The following is a 17,681-nucleotide window of genomic DNA, read 5'->3' as shown; positions in this document are numbered from 1 at the left end:
TGCAGAACTCGTGACATCCCTCAACACTGGGTTCTGCGGAACACACGGGGGACACTGAACACTGCTCTAGGAAAGAGAGGACAAAAGGAGTCCTTCTGGAGCATGAATGTAACACGATCTGATTTATTTTTTCCTTTTCCTTACTACAGAAAAATATTTATTTAGTAGTCTATGTCTGGTAGTGATATGGAGGTTGAACTAGTTTGGAAGAGATTAATGGCAAGAAGCCAGGCGGTGATTAAACGCAGAAGTGAGAGAGCCCACTCAAGAGACTTTCTAGGATAAAATTAAAAGGAATTCACAGTGGATTAGATACGGAATGATGGAAGCAAACCAAAGAATAACTTCAAAGGTTCCAGCTTAGGAGCCAGGCGGAGGACTCTCCTGTAACTAAGAGAATGACAGAGGAGAAGCCTGCTCTACCGAAAAGGTAGTATGGTCAGTGCTGGTCATTTTAAGTACGGAATGTGGCAAAAATATCCACACAGGCATATCAAGAAAGCAGTTAGAAATACGGTTCCTCAGCTTACAAGGAAGCTCAGGACTAGAGATACACGCTGTAATCACAGAGCCCACAGAGGAAGTCATCGGAATAAAGTCCTTCCAGGAAAACACACAGGACAAAAGAACCCAGAATCCAGGATACCCACATTTCAACATATAAAATACAAAATTAATCCATCAGCTTTATGGACATACAACATTCTTTAATACTGCAGTCCGAGATCTGCATTTACATGATCCAGAACAAACTACACTGATGAGCCTGACATTTTTAATATTTGTCATTAGGATATAGTATAAAGGAATCAAAATATGTTTGGAATAGAATAGGATCTAATTAAATGCACCTGAAGGCCAGAGCAATTAGGAGAATTGACCAAAGCCTTACAGCTAGTCTCATTTGCAACTAGTTCAATAATGATTTTTTTTTAAAAAAGAAAGAGTGAATCATGGATTCAGGTCCGAAAAGGACCCTGAGAGGTCCATCTGTGAATTTTCATCAAAATTGTATTTTTAATTCCATGAAAAAAGGTTGAAAATTAATTCACAATATGATATTCTCTTTCATTTTACTTGTTTCTAAGGCATTTGAGAATGCAAATAAAATCAGATAATTCACTTGAAAGTAAGATCATTATCAGATATTAGAAAAGCATTTTGCTGCTTTCACAATCTTTTTATTTTTAATTGCTATGACAGGAGAGTGCTAACAATAGTAGCTGTTTTTTCTTGATGTAGTTGAGTTGTGTTTCATCAGAGTATCATGGGAAGTAGCCTGTATTCTTGTAAGGGTGGTCAAGTAAAGCAGTATCCTAGATAACAATGATCCTATCAGTCCACGCAGCCACTCAACAAACATTACCAAGAGCCTTACATGAGTGAGGCACAGTCCTCACTCATAGAGGAGACACGCAGGAAAGGGATGAGGGAGGAGCCCACTCACAACGGAGTTCAAGGAAGTTTCCAGTGGCCACCAGTTAATTGACTATAATGCATTCAGTGACCACTATGAAGTCCTTAAACACTTTAGTATATATATTTACAATCCTGCATTAAACGTAATAGGATGCACAAGCCTCTGTTGTGAGGACTAAAACCAAAAACCTCAAGAATTACGGAGTTTTGTTGCACAACAATGCGAACAGACTTAACACGATCTAATTGTTCACTTCAAATAGTTAGGATGGCGGGGCCTGTTGTGAGGGGGTTGAGGGAGGGAGAGCATTAGGAGATATACCTAATGTAAATGACGAGTTAATGGGGGCAGCACACCAACATGGCACATGTATACATATGTAACAAACCTGCACGTTGTGCACATGTACCCTAGAACTTAAAGTATAATAAAAATAAATAAATAAAATAAAACAAAAAAAATCAAAAAAAAATAGTTAAGATGGTAAATTTTATTTACTTTACATCTTTATTTACGTACAACCAAAATTTTATTATGAAATTAAAAATATCTTTAAATAACTGATGTTTGTCCATAAATTGTTGTTCTACATCCTGCAAGGATTGGGAGCTTGCCAATTTTTTTGAGCTGAGGAAGAAAGGGGTGAAACTGGATCTTCAGGAGGATTCCCCAGATAATGCTACTCAGGGTTTATGAAAGAAAAATTGAATCAGTGGACACTCCGAAGTTAGGAAAGTCAGCATGAAAGTGAAATATTTAAATAGGAAGGTAGCAGTAAAATTGGGAAGAATATGAGAGCCCTTTAAGAAGAGCCATCGGCCGGGCGCGGTGGCTCAAGCCTGTAATCCCAGCACTTTGGGAGGCCGAGACGGGCGGATCACGAGGTCAGGAGATCGAGACCATCCTGGCTGACACGGTGAAACCCCGTCTCTACTAAAAAATACGAAAAACTTAGCCGGGCGAGGTGGCAGGCGCCTGTAGTCCCAGCTACTCGGGAGGCTGAGGCAGGAGAATGGCGTAAACCCGGGAGGTGGAGCTTGCAGTGAGCTGAGATCCGGCCACTGCACTCCAGCCTGGGTGACAGAGCGAGACTCCGTCTCAAAAAAAAAAAAAAAAAAAAAAAAAGAAGAGCCATCAACAAGGTGTGGATAAGGTATGGATACAGAAAAAGAATCCAAGACAATCCAGGATATCGAATTTCAGCAAGAACATGGTACTTACTGTTATGGTCAACCTGAGTTGAAACCAAGAAAATGAAAATGCCCAGGGAGCAGCTGGAAAAAAGAGACCACAGTTTAGATGCTGAACCACCATGACCACCAAAGATAACAAGCTGTGGTACATGCCAGAACCATAGGCTCAAACGAGGCCCCGCTGCAACCAATCTCTACCAACCTTTATCATCAGTGGAGCCATCATCATGTTCTCCCAGAGAGACCACCCTGCTCACCTGCCCCTACCCAGTCTTCACCTGAGGTTTACTTAAGCGGGGAGACGGGATTAACAGAGGAAGGTGAAAATAATTTCACTTCAAATTTGATAAGACTAAAGAAATTTCTGGAGGGCCAGATCTCTTCTGAAAATTTCCTTGGCTCTAGGGCGACAGAAGAGTCAAGCCCTTCACACACTTAATGCCCTTCCGGATTCTGACAATTGTTGATCTTCCTTCCATGTTTGGGTCTTAGCATTGCAGGAAACTCAGAAACCCTCATGTAATCTGTGCAGAAGGTCATTTGGTGTCTCCAGATCCATCTCTGCCGTGTTCCTCTCGATAAAACAGCAGATTAAATTAACGCCTGCTGTTCAACATTCACAAGACCTGCAAGTGTCTCCTCTCTGTTGCCAGACTTAGAGGGAAAAAAGCTGAGTCAGAATGTCATGATTTGAAGTTGGAGAATCTTATTGTGATGTATAGCATTTTTTAAAAAAGGAGATGAAGAAAAAGAAAACTGAGGTTTTTAAACTAAAACCTTCAGAACCTTATCACAAAATGGGCCAGGCGCAGGGGCTCATGCCTATAATCCCAGAACTTTGGAAGGCAAAGGTGGGCAGATAACTTCAGGTCAGGAGTTCGAGACCAGCCTGGCCAACATGGTGAAACCCCGTGTCTACTAAAAATACAAAAATTAGCCAGGCGTGGTGGCACGCACCTGTAACCCCCACTACTCAGGAGGCTGAGGCAGGAGAATTGCTTGAACCCGGGAGGCGGAGGTTGCAGGAAGCCAAGATCATGCCACTGCACTACAGCCTGGGCAACAGAGCAAGATTTTGTCTCAAAAAAACAAAACAAAACAAAACAAACAAAAAACCTTATCATAAAATGTTTCAGTCTTGACAGATTAAATGGAACTTTTCCACTTACAAGAAGCATAGCCAATTTCAAGTATTAAAAAAAAGGAACCTGGAAAAGTGAATTTATTTTCACTAGAATGTATACATTTAGAGTATCTTCCCTATCTCTGTCCTTTAAATTTAAGCTTAAACATTTATTTTTCATTTAAAAAGTAGGCATCCTTTAATTTCCAATCTAAGGAAAGAATGGTTTACTTAAAATTTTATTTATTTATTTTTTTACTTCTGCTAGCTATTTAATCTGTGAAATACAGCTCAGAAAAAAATACAGTCATAAAACCTGTTGGTATAAAGATAAGCAGTTTATTTAATATCTAATTAAATGTGGTCACCAGAGAAATCACAGCTTATGAAACTTTATCAGAAAAAGATTAATCCATTTCAGGCTTAACCCAAATGTCATAAGAGAACTCATGAATTTAGATAGGAATCCACTTATTATCCAAAGACATTTTCATATCAAGTAAGGAGAGCCTATATTACTAACTATATTTATACTTCAATCAAATTTATACACTTTGTAGCTATCACTGATTTTGGGCACAATTATCAAACTAGAATAAGATAATAGGGAGCCTTTCTGTATTTATCAAAAATGTCTAGAATGTTCTAAAACACTTTGAGTTTACAGACCCCATTCCTTCAGAAATTAAAAAAATTAGACTGTCATTTTAACTGAAAAGCAATTCCACAACTAACTACTAAACACCTATTAGGTCTTGGGCTCAGGTGTTAAGAAAATGAGGATGGAGAAAATGATTCCTTCCTTTAAAGGGCTCAGAAAGTCATAAGCTAGATAAACCCTTAAATAACCACTGATATAAAGTAATGACAACCATAACGCAGGGGTTGCTTGTTTTTCCCCAATATCTAGTCATGTCTGGACACATGGTGACCCAGCTTAAAGACCTCATGTCCCAGACTAAAGCTACAGCCAAGTGATCTCTGGCCAGTAGGGTGTGAGAAAAAGTAGTTCCTGCTCCTCCAGGCTGCACCTCTATGGGCAGGATATGCCCTCCCCTTTCTGTTCCTTCTTCCTGATGGCTGGAAGGGAATACGGACCATCTTGGATCACGTGGATAAGACTAACACTCCTGTAGGTGGCAGAGCAACAGAATAAAGGGAGCCCAATGTCACAGAGTAGAACCAGCACACTGCCTCAGATTGACAATGATAGAAAAATAAGCTCTTGTCTTGTATATAAGCCACTGTTATTTGGAATCTATCCCATGCAACAGCCCAATGCTCTAATTAATATGTAATAGAGATGCTTCGTTTTCTAAGGATTTTTGGTACTGAAAAATGCCCCCTTAAAAGAAAGAACCAAAATTGAATAGAATAAGCAAAGAAAAGTTTAATTTCTAACTTTTTCATGAAAAATAACACCTTTGATTATGACAATAAATTAATCTTATAAATTACAAAATAGAGATTATAATTAAAATCTTGTAAATTCTCAGAAAAGAATAATTTAAGTACTCATTGGGGGGCATAATTTTGAAAATAAAACTATATAACCACATGCTAGAACTAATTTTAAAAATTAGAAAACTAGAAACTAAAGATAAAATATACAAAAACTAAAGACAAAAATAATATACAAAAACTAGAGAGAGTTGGAAACAAAACAGACACAAAATACAAGAAAGGCTTAGGCAAGTAAGAGTGAATGTAACTAAAAATACAGATCAAAGCAATTAGAGAGAAACTAATAGATATGAAAGAAAGACAAAAATGATTAAGCATAAGGGTAGATTCAGTAAGGGACAAATCAAAAACAGTTTGTGCAAATAATGTGTACAACCTTTTTTTTTTTTTTTATGAGACGGAATTTTGATCCTGTTGCCCAGGCTGGAGTGCAATGGCACGATCTCAGCTCACTGCAACCTCCACGTCCTCGGTTCAAGCAATTCTCCTGCCTCAGTCTCCTGAGTAGTGGGGATTACAGGCGCCCATCACCACGCCCAGCTAATTTTTGTATTTTTAGTAGAGATGGGCTTTCACTATATTGGCCAGGCTGGTCTCGAACTCCTGACATCAGTTGATCCGTCCGCCTCGGCCTCCCAAGGTGCTGGGATTACAGGCAGGAGCCACTGCTCCCAGCCACACTTAATCTTTTGTTTTAAAAAATTCCCTGAGCTAGAACAAACTGATATGCAGACTGAAAGAATACTCTGTGTTTCAGGAAATGCATAATACTGAGACATATTTTGGTTAAGCTTCAGAAACTCCAAATAACTCTTTATGGACTCAAATAGAACAAATGACCTATAAGAGCACACAGAGTGGGCAACTTAAAAGATATCAAAGTTCAAGAGAGGCTCCAAATTCGATGAAACCAAAGAAACAGAAAGAGAGAGGTAAAAAAGTGAGACACTGTCATCTGAAATAAAGCTCAATTCATGTTTGTTAGTTTTTTTTCCAGACAGTGAGATTTGAGTTGATTTTTAAACTTCATTTTTCTTCATTATCCAAATTATCTAAATGAGCATGTAACCTGTCAGTATAAACAATTCAAAATTAGAAAAATATCAAAAATAAGATGGAATGCAAATATCCCAAAGACCAATTTCCAAAGATTACTATCAGTTTTTAGTAAGAGGAACGGGCCTTGAAGGACTAATCTGGTGGGAAAACTAGAAAAGGATATCACTCCAGGCAGAAGCAAAGACAGAAAGGCATGAAAGAAAATGACGGTTTAAGGAAATGGCAAGAGGTCTGGTAAGTGGATGGAGATCGAGCCTGGGTCAGATTATATGCTATGCTTGAACCTCATTCTAGTGTTCTTCTTTATTTTTGTCACTGATCTGCCTGACATCATTTGAACCAGTGAAAGTAGGGTGCACCCTACCTATATCTGAGGTACAGAAACTCAAGTCCAGACCTCTAGGCTGTCCTAGAAGATGACAGCCCAAAGACAAACGAGAAGGGGCCTGTCCTCAGGAAATCTGTGAGATCAGATGACACCAAAGAAAAATACATAATAATATATGGTAATTTAATACATGTGGACATTATGGGAATTGAGAAGAAAGGAAGCACTTTGGGGGCTGGAGCAGGCGGTGGAAGCGGTAAGACTTGCACTAGGGACTTGAAGGAAGGACAGAGCATCTTAACTTAAGATTTCCAGTTTCACAAGACATTGTCTTCATAGGTGACTCCTACCTACGGCTATAATTCCATAAAAAGAAAGCATTTTTTTTCTTGCTGAAATTATAAAAAAAGGATGGACTAATAAACCAATTATGTTGGGATTTGACTATTTAAAAAACAAATAACTAAAGTCTTATCTTATATCAAAACAAATTTCAGATAGATAACTTTTCATCTATTTATTTTATAGTTAGATTTAACTATGTTAGATTTAACTCTAATCTTTGGTAACCGTCTTTGTAACCATACTAACAAAGGAAGAGATCAAAAAGGAAGAGACAGAGATACAAAATTTAATTTGTCCACTAAGAGCAAAGGTTAATCAACAAACTGGGAAAACTGTTTACAATGTAATTAGGAAAGATTGATTTTCTTAATATTTAAACAACTCTTAACTCAGTGAGAAAAAATACATATAAACACTTCAACAGAAAAATGGGTAAAGGATATGAACAAAAAATGCACAAAGGTTTATATATGAGAATTGCTCACTTTGGAATTATAAACTGGATGTCTAAGAATTTTTCTTAGGAACAAATCACACATATATACAAAATTTACTTAGCCACTCATTGCAGAATAATTGGTAATAGTGAAAAAACCGAAAACAGCTTAGATGACCACTAAAAGGATTATACAAATAAACTATAGGATAAAATCACTGAAGTAGCTCAAATAAATGAGATGCTGAACCACTAAAGACCACACACTGAATGTTGCCAAAAACTGTATAATAACATGGGAAAGTGGTTACAATAAGTAAGGAAAATAAATTAGATAATAACCAAATATAATAGCTTTAATCCCAATTTAATCAGAAAGACAAAGTACAGAAAAAAGACCAGAAGGATCTGCTCTTTAACCAAAACATTAAATGTGATTATTTCCAGATTATACAACCACAGGTGATTTTTTTCTTCTTTATGTTTTTTTTTTTTTTTTTTTTTTGAGACGGAGTCTCACTCTGTCTCCCAGGCTGGAGTGCAGTGACAGGATCTCGGCTCACTACAAGCTCCGCCTCCCGGATTCACGCCATTCTCCTGCCTCAGCCTCCCGAGTAGCTGGGACTACGGGCGCCCGCCACCACGCCCAGCTAATTTTTTTTGTATTTTTAGTAGAGACGGGTTTTCACCGTGTTAGCCAGGATGGTCTCGATCTCCTGACCTTGTGATCTGCCCACCTCGGCCTCCCAAAGTGCTGGGATTACAGGCTTGAGCCACCGCGCCCAGCCCTTCTTTATGTTCTTAATGTTATCTAAATTTTTATGATGAAGACCTATTACTACAAAATCTTTGCTGTCCTGTGTGGCAAAACTTCCAGAAAGACTGTATGTAATGTCTCTAATGCCTCTTCTCGTTTCTCTCTCAAACCCAAATAGACATTGGCCCCAAAAACTCTCATCAAGGGAAATGCTGACCTCCATGTTACTAAGCCTAACACAGCAGAGGTGACCCTGGTAATAACTCCCTTCCCTTCTTGAGACCCCCCTTTCCTCATGGCTTCCCAGTGCTATCCTCTGTTTTCTTCCTACCTACTGATCCCTTCTTATCTTTTTTGCTGGTTCCTTCCCCTCAGACTGACCCCTTTAGGTAGGAACACACCACAGCTCAGCCCTCGTCACCTGCCCTCACTCCCTGGGTTACGGCATCCAGGCTCAAGGCATTAGATGCCACGCGTATGCTCACAACTCCCAAATCTACACCTCCAACCCAGATATGTATTTCCTTCTCCAACTCCAGACTTGTGGGTCACCTCCACTTGGATGTCTAACAGACAACTCAAACTCAGTAAGCCCAAGTAAGCAAGAGAACTCTTGCTCTTGCCCCCAAAACCTGCCTCACACATAGTTTTTCTCATCTCAGTTGATAGTGACTTCTTCCTTTCATTTGCTCAGATCAAATATCTGTACTCAGTTTCTCTGTCTGTCAGCCAAGCTGTCAGCCAATCTTACTGGCTCTCCTTCAAAATACATAGAGAATCCAATCTTACCACCTTTGCTGTCCCCATGGCCCCAGCAACTATCACCTTCCCTAGATTAGCACAATAACCTGCCAAGCCATGTCCCACTTCTCCCTTGCCCCAATACAGCTCATTCTCTGTGCAACAGCCAAACCAATTCTTTTCGTACCTATGTCAAATCATGACACTCCTCTGCTCCAAACCCTTCAATGGCTCCCAATTCTCACAGTAAAGCCATAGTCCTTACCGAGGCTTGGCAGGCCTTGTAAGACATGGCCTCCCCTGCCACTTCTTCTACCCCATGCACGCTGCTGGGTAAGGACGCACATTCCCACTCAGCCTTTGCTCCAGCTCTCCATCCCACTCCACCTGGCATGTACCTTCTCCTCGCCATGTCTTCCTGGCTAACTCTACCAAGTCCCAGCCTCACTGTCCTCCTGCTCACATCTCACTATCTCAATGCAGTGACCCAGCCACCCTCTCAATGCTGCAGCCAGCTCCCACCCTCCACCCCCATGGGCATCCCCAGCCCTCTTTCCCCTGCTCTGCTTTTTCCTCCCTCCATACTACTTACTGTCAACTGCCAAAGGGCTAAAAATCAAAATTCTAACAGGAATTCAGGTAGGCTATGGTGACACAGGAAGGCTCCTCTGACTTTAACGTCTGTCTGGTAAAGGGCGGCATGATCCTGTGTGAGGGACTGTCCTGAGGGACACAGTAAGGACCTAGTAGGTACAAATCAGTCATCAGAGATGGATGAAAATGAAATCGTCAGCAATTAAGAAATCCCAGGGGCACGACCAAAGCTAAGAAGCGTGAGTTACAGAAGGGTTGATCTGTCCATCAGCATAAGGGTCAGAGCTGCCCAAAGACAAAAAAGGCACCGCAGGAGGGCACAGTCCCCTTCTGCTGTGGGGTTTCAGTGTAGCAGCATGAGCCTCAGCAGGGATGCCACAGACAGCATCGAGCATCCCTCGGGGGATGGAGGTGGCCTTCATCACTGATGGAGATATCCAAGAATGCGGGGGGGAGGTGGGCAGAGGGCCTGTCTATACTTTTTGTCAGGGCTTATAGAAATAGCTGAATGCATACATCTTCCTATCTTCTGCTGTTAATCCTTTTGTTACACACATAAGGGGTCAACCGTTTAGTGTGTATTAAACACATGCCAAGGCCTATATGGACACAGATGCTATTCCTGAAGGTTACGTCTGTCAGACAACAAATACACAGGGCCTCAGGAGACATACACGGCTTACGCTCGCCAACATTACGAAACAACGTGGCGTTCCCACGAATAACTGAATGAGGAAACGTGACAGAAACAGGATTGGTGAAGTACCAAACGGCATGCAGAGACAAACGCCGAGAGACATTCTGGGAAACAGCATCCCACAGGGCCAACGGGTGTTTCTAAGAACTCCGCATATTTTAGGTCTTTTGTACGTTAAAACCTAGTTCATGTGGCAGACAGGCTGGAAATGTGGGCTCTCTCCCACATTGCTCTGCTCCCCTCATCACCCTCCTCATTCCCACATCATCTTGTGGCCAGAGAACACGACCATCTGTGGGAGCACACGCACAGCACACCCGCACACACGACCCCCGGGCAAGGACTTCTGCTCATGAAAATCAAACAAAGAAGAACAAGGAAAAAGAGGCAGAGGACATAGCGTCCCACTCAGAGCACTGCCTGTTAAGTGTTTGTTTCTGAGGCCAGCAGCTAGCTCTAAGATTTATTTTACATGTGCTGTGTTTACGTACATCAGTAAATACGGTTTCTATTTCGCTTTGTAACAGCAGCTATAAATTATATGTTGGAAGCGTTTGGCTCCTCTCTTCCCATAAAGGTCTGGCAGGGATTACCGAGGCCCCAACACGGGGAGGCCCAGGATTGGTGGGGAGCACCTTCTTTCATCCATATCCTTAAATTAATTAACTCACCCAATAAGCATCTATTGAGAACAAACTATGTGCCAGGAACCATTAGAGATGCTTCAATAAGCAGCACCGTAAAAAAAGGAACAAAATAAACAAAAATCCCTGGTTTTGTGGAACTTATAATCTAGTGAAATTCATCCACCTCTCTTCAATTTCTACATTCAGAGCTGTCAACCCATCTGGGGTTGGACACAGGAGCAGGTAAATGCGAAGCAAACAGAGCCACTATAAATACCTACAGGAATTATTATGAGTGTGAATTGTTTCTGAAGGCTTACTACGTGCCAGCCACTGTGCTAAGCACTGTAAGTACTAACTCATCTAACAGTCATAAAAATGCTTTCAGTAGGTTCTACCACGATTCTGTCACAGATGAGGCAACTGAGGCACCCGGCCATCTGGCCAGGAAATGGAGTGAAGAAACTCAGACGTTCCAGCTCTAGAACCCACACTCCTCGCTTTGCTGTAGAACCGGGCCACTTACAGCAGACAGAGGGGTTCCAGTCAGTATCACTTCCAGAGGCATCTCTCGGTCCCACAGCCCACCCTTTAGTCAGAACAGCAACAGGAGTATCCAGGCACGGTCCACGGGTGCCTGTCACATGCGTAGCTATGGAATGGGATCTGCGAACAGCACCAGGGAGACTCCATTTTCATCTACTGTAAATGTATTGCTAATGCCGGTTAATCATGTGGAGATAAGTGATCCTACTGCTCAGCCCAATTAAACACACTATTTAATACACTGTGGCTTCAAACAGATCTGTCTCAACAAGTCATTCTAAATGCTTACTCTGTGAACATTTTACTACTTGTCCTCAGCTCCAATTGTGTTTATTTAGCATTTCATTTGATTAATAAAGCTCTCATGTGATAGGTTCCCCTATAGATAATAATAGCTCAGAAAAAAACAAATACACAGAAAAAGAGAGAAAAGGTGATCTCAGACTGGAAAATAAAATCTCAGGAGGGGGTTAGCATCAAATAAGGAAGAATCACGCTACTCAGGCTTTGTGATATTAATCCAGGATAATCTCGGTTTTCAAGATTTTAGTTATGTCTAATACAAAGGAACTTTCAGAATTTCCTCTCTCTCTAGCGCGCACGCACACACACACACACACACACACACATAAAATCACTCTCAACAATATACTCGCTTTTCTATTTTGTTTGCTTTTCTTTCAAAGGTGTTTAAATAACAGAAATGTAGCCAATATTTACCAAACGCTTACTATGTTACCACTGTGCTAAGCACATTACATACGTCTCATTCACTCCCCGCTGCTGCAATAACTCTGCCAAGCAGGTATCATTACCATGCTCTCCACCTCACACATAAGGAAACTGAGGCCCTGAGGAAGTAAACCACTTGCTCCCCGTCACTCGGCTGACAGGTAGCAGGCCCAGTGCTTGCTGGTCTCCATAGCTGCACCCATTCCACAGCATTCTACCTCTTCCCTGTGTAGCTGAAAGACTGCACAAGATTTCTGACCAAAGAAAGGATGAAATACACAAGAAGAGGCTTTTCTCACGAAACTGGAAGAGTGATACCTCCTTTCTGGGTGGCAGAAATACAGGATCACACGTCACTTTCAACTGACTCCAAACGCAGAGGCCCAGGGGTTCCTGAGCAGCTCCAGGTGCGCAGCTCGGGCCCAGGAGGCTGCAGCTGAAGGGAAAGCAGCCCTGTAACCTGTTCAGACGCTCTCCGGGGGAGAAAGCTTTCTGAGAACTGAGAAAGCATGGAAAATAAAGTGGGCTTGCTAATAATCTCCCTCCAGGTCCCGCCCTCCACGCCTCCCGGTCAGTGGTGGTTTCCCACCCTTAAGGCTAGAAAACTTGGCTTAATGATGTAAATCTGAAGAAGCCCAGAGAGGAAAGAGAAAGGAAAAGGTCTCTAGCACCTTCACACAACAGGATACATTGGAATGCATTTTCTTCAAATTTCTCATCACAAGACTACAGAAACTGAAACTGAAGTTTTTTCACGTTAAGTGCCTTACCTTTTTGTTTTGTTTTGGTTTTGGTTTTTGGTTTTTTTGAGATGGAGTCTCACTCTGTCGCCCAGGCTGGACTGCAGTGGCGCGATCTCATCTCACCGCAATCTCTGCATCCTGGGTTCAAGCAGTTCTCCTGCCTCAGCCTCCTGAGTAGCTGGGATTACAGGCATGCACCACCACGCCCAGCTAATTTTTGTATTTTTAGTAGACACGAGGTTTCACTATGTTGGCCAGGATGGTCTCCATCTCCTGACCTCGTGATCCACCTGCCTCGGCCTCCCAAAGTGCTGGGATTACAGGCGTGAGCCACCGCACCCAGTCCAAGTGCCTTACCTTTTAAGACCCCACTGGCCGACCATAAAAGGACTGGAAAATGTGGAAATATTTCCACTTGCCAGTCTTCATTACGACCTTCAGAATCACCCATCCAAACTACAGAAACCACGTGCTTCCCTCCAGCATCTGAGATCAAGGTCTGGGTCTCCGCTCTTCCAGGTATATGCAGTACAGGCACTCCACGTTCTAAGAGGACGGAAACTGCCCATCGAGCAGACAGGAGGAAGCGCAGAGCGTAACCATCAGTGCTGTTGCTATGCCATGCTGTCCTGCTGGATGTGGCCTCCAACTGCCATGGGTGAGCGAGGGTGATGGGAAAGACGACACCACGACAGGTGGGGAAACTGAGTCTCCAGGCTTGCCACACACCCTCATTTCTTCCAGGAGCAATCAGATAGAATACTTCAATTTGAAAACATTATACATCTCAAATGTAATTAAGAAATTCTACTGGCATGAATATGTAATGTACACATTGCTTTACAGATGCCTTTTTTGCCCGACAGGCTGGTGCCGACTTTAATTTGGAAGAAATCCATTTTCATACAAAGGTAACCAAGAGTGACAGGAAATAGGAAGCCTACATCATTTATCTTCTGTGAACTTTAGAAAAAATCAGTTAATTGCTTTTCTAGGAAGCTATTTTATGGAATCACAGTGCTTCATCTTTCTATTCTTTTTCATGGCATAAACGGCGATTTTAAAATGCCCTTCATGAAAATTCTATGATTCATCAATACATCTTAGACTATTTAATTACTTATTTTAACAAATAAAATTCTGATCAACCACAAATGGTTTCTCTGTTTTTTTTTTTTTTTTTTTTTTTTTTTTGAGACGGAGTCTCGCTGTGCTCCCAGGCTGGAGTGCAGTGGCGTGATCTCGGCTCACTGCAAGCTCCGCCTCCCGGGTTCATGCCATTCTCCCGCCTCAGCCTCCCAAGTAGCTGAGACTACAGGCGCCCGCCACCACGCCTGGCTAGTTTTTTGTATTTTTAGTAGAGACGGGGTTTCACCATGTTAGCCAGGATAGTCTCGATCTCCTGACCTCGTGATCCACCCGCCTCGGCCTCCCAAAGTGCTGGGATTACAGACTTGAGCCACCGCGCCCGGCCTCTCTGTTCTTATAGATCAATTATCAACCACTAAGAAAACATCTAGGATATCACAGTCTACTGACTGATATTCAAATTCAGGTGTCCCTTTCCTTACCACTGACTAAGCTATGGGCAGCAGCTCCTGGCTTCCTTTGCTTCCCTGGCTTATCAAATGAATTCTGTTCCCAGCCACTGGAGCCCTCTGCAACAGCAGTTTCAAACTATCACTACTTATTAAATTGCAAACAGCAAACTATAATGTGTAGGTTTTGGAATATACCGCTGAAGCTGTAACTTGTCAAACCACCGACTGCAAAAGGCCCAGGACACTCCTGTGTTGTCTCACTGGCTCTACATGTTAGGTTTTGCACGCCACTGTCCTATTTTTGTGCCCTGGCCCCATCACCTAACATATACATACGTATTTTTAAATTCTACCAAGTGTAGGCTAATATAACTTTTTTTCAAATCTAAAATGATCATCTTAGTAATGATTTTATATTATTCCATGAGCCAAAGACAGATACACTATGAAGTTAATGATGCTTAAGCCTCAGGGTCTCCAAGGCCCAGGGGAGTTGGGGGTGGGGTGGGGGTGGTACTGTGTTAACACAGTTACATTTTTTTGAAATAATGGCAAGGGTGAGATATTTTCTATTCCTTTATTCCTAAAGAAGGTCCCCAAGACTACGCAAATTTGAGGTCCCACAAAACTGTATCTGCCTCTCTAGGTTAACTGTCCCCAGTGTTTGGATCTGGAATTACACGCTGAGCACAAAATACTAATTTGTGTGTGCGTGTGAAACAAAAAATAATTCACTTCAGTCCGAAATAAAATTCAGTGTGCCGGGCCCTAGAACATTCTAGAGGGCCTGCTTTGGCCATTCGTTAGTCCCTGGTCTCTCACCTAACTGTAGACACCCTTCCAGGGGGCACTCCCAGGGAGGCTCACTTAATGAGGGGCGGTGTTCAGAATAAAAGACTCAGCTACAACAACGAAAATATGTTTTTCATTAAACACAAAACTGAGTCGGGAAAAGCCAGCCAAGAGGCAGGTGTATGAGTTAAGGAATTCTCTTGAGGTCTTTAACTTCCACATCAAATTGCACTGGATTTTTCTGCACTAATTACCTATTATTGAAGACTCAGGAATTATTGCAAATAATTTGCCATAGCAGCAGGTAGGGTGCCGATGTTGTAAGGGAAAGAATGAAGAGTTTATGACGTGTAAAACCAGGCAAAAGGGATTCAGATTTCCCCAATTTTTAAAAATAATACAGAATTGTTTTTCTACTACAAGGGTAATGAAGGTGAGGGAATTTTCCTAGGACTAAAAGGCCAATTTTAAACTTAATTTGGACTGTAAATGAGAGAAACTGCAAATTAAAAGCTATGTGCTGGAGTCTAATTTATTCAGTTAATGTAAATTTCTTGGAGGCAGAGATTACATCTTACAATAAAAAAAAAAAAAATTCTCATCGCATTGCACCTAGTCATTAATCTGATTTTCTTATGAGGAATGTACCTATACAATGCCAAACAGCTATTTTTGCATGACCCTCCTTGTTTCTATGTCACTTTTACCTAACCCTTCCAACCCCCAAATTCTTCACACTGTGATAAGTCTTGCTCTGTAGCTAACATCCTGAAACACCATAGTCAAGTAATAACCTTGTAGGTCACTTTCTTTGGAAATTTCCCTGAAAAACACCTTCTCTACCTCACTGGAAATTAATGTCTGTACTATTGAGAGGAGATTTTCACACCTGCAGTATCCTTATTTTCAAAAATATTCACATGAATATTTTTGAAATGGTTTGTCACATTAAATTGTTTTACCTCTTTTAAAAAATAAAAATATTTATTCTCTCAAAAGTAAAATCTGGTTGATAAAATTCTTCGGCTTCTATGTGACGATTGTGAATTTTATTTTCTCACTTAATTTTTGTAGAGATGGGGTCTCACTATGTTGCCCAGGCTGGTCTTGAACTCTGGCCTCAAGCAATCCTCCCACCTCAGCCTCCCAAAGTACTGGGATTACAGGAATGAGCCACTGTGCCTGGCCTGATTGTGGATTTTATTGGAACAGACTATAAATATTGAATAATGTGCCTGCAAAAGAATATTTCTTAATCTTCTCTTGGAATACTGTCAACAAAAATCTCTGAGTTTGAAGGGTAGAAGTAACTTACTACTCGACTGCTAACTGTGAAATTTAGTCATGTTTTTATTGTGGGAGTGAGCCCAGACAAGTATTATAAGGTTCAAATTACAATATTTCTCCTAATATGCAGTGCTTTTTACTAAAATAAATACTGCACCCCCCTTCACCAATAAAAAAAAGAACCCACCCACCAATTTTTAACTTTGTTCTACAGACAACACCTCTTATCTCTTCTCTATCAAAGAATGTTTGGCCTTTTTGAAATATTCAGGACAAAATGTTAGGAAGAGGGCAGGCTCGCTAGTTCAATGTCACTGCATATAAGGGAAATGGAACACTTCCCATAGAAAAGCTCTGATTTCTCTCAGCATGAGTCTCTGTCTGAGGCATCCCCTGCTCTCTCTGCTAACCAGACACCGTACACAGTATGTTCTTTCCAATCTGAGTTCTTAAAGGGCATCCTGAAAGTGTCCAGGTTATTAATGACATACCCAAAAGCCTCATAAAAACTGCACAGTTATCTGCTTAAGGCTTTACTGGCAATCAAAAATTCATCTTTTTTGTTTTAACTAGAGTTTTATGAACTCACTGAATTCCAAAATAAACAAACATGTAAATTATTACCTAATAAATCTGAAGTTTCTCTGGTAGATAAAAACCATTTTAACAAGAAGTCAATTGAGACTGAAATAATGCAGGGATTCCTGGTGGTTGTAAAAGTTAGTCACCACTGCTTAAGGATACACCGGAATTTATTTGCTGCTACCAGTCATTTGATGATGATGAATCAAACAGCCTGATGAATTCAGTTTTGTAAGGTGTTATGTATGTGTGTTTCCTACAAACTTTTAAAAACATAAATGCCTATAGAAATTACATTTTGCTTCCATTAATTCCAAGTGAACATTTTCTAGAATCTATCATAAAAGTGTAATTTAAAAAAAATTACGGTATACATGTCACTTAATTTTCTCTGCAAAACCAGTGTAAACATCTCATAGATTAAAAAAGAGGTCTTCTCTAAGGGTGATATGTTGATCTCCCTATCAGTCCATGGTGATCTCTGAGATGATAGTTCAGAAATGTTTAAGCTCAGTCTTGTCAAAAATGCAACAACAAATGTCAAATCATTGATTTCATTTGGTTATTAAGATAAAAAGAATATTCTGGCCACAATGTTACTCAGTCTTTAAAGAATATGTTAAAAACAAAAAACTGAACAGTTCCTAAGTATAATGTTCTAGAACTCACATTTAA

General features: G+C 41.0%; 1 protein-coding gene across 5 annotated transcripts in view; it reads right to left on the bottom strand.

Moving 5' to 3' along the window:
- AFF3 (AF4/FMR2 family member 3) overlaps positions 1–17,681 on the bottom strand; it is a 599,573-nt gene that overhangs the window by 482,256 nt on the left and 99,636 nt on the right. The gene's annotated exons all lie outside the window — the stretch shown is intronic.

This window comes from Papio anubis, chromosome 14, assembly GCF_008728515.1.
Source record: "Papio anubis isolate 15944 chromosome 14, Panubis1.0, whole genome shotgun sequence".
Classification (NCBI taxonomy): domain Eukaryota; kingdom Metazoa; phylum Chordata; class Mammalia; order Primates; family Cercopithecidae; genus Papio; species Papio anubis.
Note: the sequence above shows the minus strand (reverse complement) of the source record. Positions and strands in the feature narration are given on the sequence as shown.